The 3172-nt window shown below is 40.6% G+C and overlaps 1 long non-coding RNA gene across 1 annotated transcript; it reads right to left on the minus strand.

The window, feature by feature from the left end:
* Positions 1–255: 255 nt before the first annotated feature.
* On the minus strand, positions 256–3172 carry LOC141373072 (uncharacterized). The gene is made up of 4 exons (XR_012378703.1): positions 2423–3172; positions 1337–1405; positions 672–944; positions 256–372 (listed from the first exon to the last, which is right to left on the minus strand). It is a non-coding gene; the product is annotated as an uncharacterized lncRNA (long non-coding RNA).

The following is a 3172-nucleotide window of genomic DNA, read 5'->3' on the forward strand; positions in this document are numbered from 1 at the left end:
ATCCAGTGATCTTACCTTTGGAAGATCAAGCAAGGCCAGTGCAGGACCAGAGGAAATAAAGTTCTGTAGTGGTTTGTTCTAGGAGAAAGAGGCCCTTTTTTCACTGCTTGGCACTTGATGATATAAAACAGGACTGGGGCTGCATTTTACTGGTAGGCCTCTCAGGCCTTGGAAAGTCAAAGAGAAATCAAATAGGAATAGAACATGCATATCTAGAGAACCTTAGCAGAGGCAGGTCAGAGATTTGCATTCTGGGCCACATATGAGACACAACCAATAGTAAATGAGGAGGCCAGAGGCAGGTATAAAAAGTCAGGGGTCAGGAACTATAGACATTCCTGACCTTCTGTTTTGGGTTGACCCTGTTCCTTCCTGTAGAGACAAAAAAGAAGACATTTACATTGTCAAAAAATTAAAAACAGTTGACAAATGGCGAACTTCTCAGAAGGGAGACTCTGCAAGTAGAGAATAAAGTGCAATAACATATTTGTGGAGTGTACTTTTTTCAGTGGAAAATAACAACACACAAACTTCCTCAGGAAAAACAGACTTAATATATCACAATTTAAATAGCTGGTTTCAGGGTGGTTAGTCAGCAATATCAGATTTCTAACCGTAATTATGGGAGGGTGGAGGGATGCATCTTCTCCAATGCTTTACTCATAACATACCTTAAGCCTTATGTTTGTTGATATAGTAAGCAGTTGGAAGGCATGTGTTATTAGTTTGAAGTGCCTCATCGTTCAGAATTGGCAAGAATTTTGGCTCCCGTTTTGCTCTTTCTCCTTTTTTATTGGGGAATTAAAGCAACTTTAATTTGCATGACTCTTAGTTCTCACGTCTCTCTCTTTCAAAATTCTAGCTGTCCACCCTTAGACAACTGGCCTTTTGTGATATATCCATTTTTGCTGAGATCTGACTTTGTAATCAAGTAGCCCGCTCTCCTGAAGGATGTAGAAAGAGGGATTTCATTTCACTCTGCACAGATGGAGTTACAGGTCAACTTGCCCAATGAAAACAAATCCTGAACCTGGTCTTTTTTCCAGCACTCCCACCCTCCTGACTGGGTTATTAATTCATTTGGGAAACTGAATATACATACACTGGTTCCATGAACCTAAGGTGCCATCTAACAATAGCATCCATAAAAATGCTAACATCCCTGGAACTCAGACACATCCTGGTCTCAGAATCTATCTGATTCATAAAAAAACAAAAACAGTAACACTTTGGTGGTTGTTTCCCACTGAAATGAAGATGCTTCCTTTCAACAGGGCAAATCCAAATAGTCTGTGGTGAAATGACTCATCTTTATGTACAAGGACTTTGAATTTACCCCATGATAGCTCAGAAAAGAGAAGACACAGGATACTAATTCTTCTTCCTTTCCTTTTTCTCACATGCGCTGAAGAAACAAAAGAGAAAAAAAAAAGAGGAATCTATTTCTGGCCTACCAATTTAGCTTTCAGGATGAAAAATCAGAATATTATGTAGGGCAACAATGATCCCAATTATACAAATATGAAATCTCTTATTTGTACTATCATCGAATGGTTAAGGTAACCATAGATATAAGAATTGCTTAATAATTTTCAGTAACAGAGCAGGAAATCTCATTAATAGTTTATAGGTGAGAAAACTAAGGCAAAGAAGAGTGGTGAGTTACATATATTTGTCCGAATTAACTTATAGTCACAAAAGTACTTCTCAGTCAGAGTCAAAATCAGCTCTTTGGAATGGGCAGGGCAGGCATTCACAGCAACAAGCCTGTCCCGTAGCTAAATAGCAGACACACCACCCCTCCTCACCTACTGGAGGGAACACAGGATGGAGCTGGCTGTCTCATTCAGAGTGAGGTTATTGTTCTCCCATCTCTTAGCCTCTGGTTTCGGAATCAAATATCACTCCATTTTCTCTCAAAAACATCTATGCTCTATTTGTGCCAGTTAAGCTTAAATAAAATCTTATAGATATTATAGCAGTGGTTCTCAATCAGGGACACTTTTGCTTTTTTCTGCGACTGGTAAAGGCTTGGGGTGCTGCTAACCACTCTAGGACAGCCCATACACAACAAAGAATTATCTGGCCCAATATGTCAACAGTGTCAAGTGTGAGAAACCCCGTATTAGAGGAAAGCTGACAAATGTCCCTTTTCCCCAATAAGTTTGTGAGATATTTCTACCGTCCAAATCATTCACCAAATATTTACTGACCATCCATTATGGCACTGTGAAGAAGAAAAACAAGGTCACTGCCTTCCTGAGCCATACAATTTAAAGAGAGGAAATAGGTAAATAAACAACTAACTAACTAAATAAACCCTGTAATTTCAGAGTGTGGTATAGATGATAAAGGAAATAAATGGATGACAATAGAGAATAACCAGAAGATGCTTTTGATAATATAGTCAAGGAAGACCTACCTTGCTGAGGAAATGAGGATGGTTTTAGCCGCGAATAACAGAAACTCCCAATTCAACCTGACTTAGTAAGGAGAAATATGGTTTCATTTAAATACAGAGGTAGGATGAGTCTCAGAATTGGGTTAATGCCTAGGCTCTAATTTCCATCCAAGTGTCTACATCCAGCTTCCTTTCTGGATGGCAGTTAGGTCGGTTGTAATCATGAGGTCTCATAACCTCACATAATGGGGCTTGAGGGAAGGCAAGGGAGATGGAATGGGGCACACAGGTAACAGTCACACCCCAGTGCTCTAAGCAATAGCACTGAGAATCACCTGATTGGACTGTGTAGGTCACGTGCCCACCCCTGAACCAATGACTGTGGCCAAGGGGAATAGAATGTGCTGGTGGGGTTAAGCCAAACAGTGCCCACCCTTGGCACGGGGTCAGGCATCAGCTTCTCCTTAACAACTAAGCAAACAGTGGGAAGAGTGAGGTACTGACTGGGTGACTTTCAGAAACTTTCTCTGTAGAAGATGAGATTCAAGTTGTGCCTTGGAGAATGAGAAGGAGCTGGTAGTGAGGGGCCCAAAGAAGAGCATGGGGATGGGGGAGGGACACAAAGGCTTTGAGATGGGGAAAGTGGTCCTCAGTAAGTTTGGAGGGGCAGATAGGAACATTATCCTCTAATTTGAGTTTTTGCTAACCACATTTGTTATAAAATATGGTGATCCTTTTTAGGTTGGAAAAAAAACAGTATTTCCTTCAGGA

This window comes from Callorhinus ursinus, unplaced genomic scaffold (assembly GCF_003265705.2).
Source record: "Callorhinus ursinus isolate GAN/ISIS: 27379988/994484 unplaced genomic scaffold, GSC_fseal_2.0 scaffold7, whole genome shotgun sequence".
NCBI classification, from domain to species: Eukaryota; Metazoa; Chordata; class Mammalia; order Carnivora; family Otariidae; genus Callorhinus; species Callorhinus ursinus.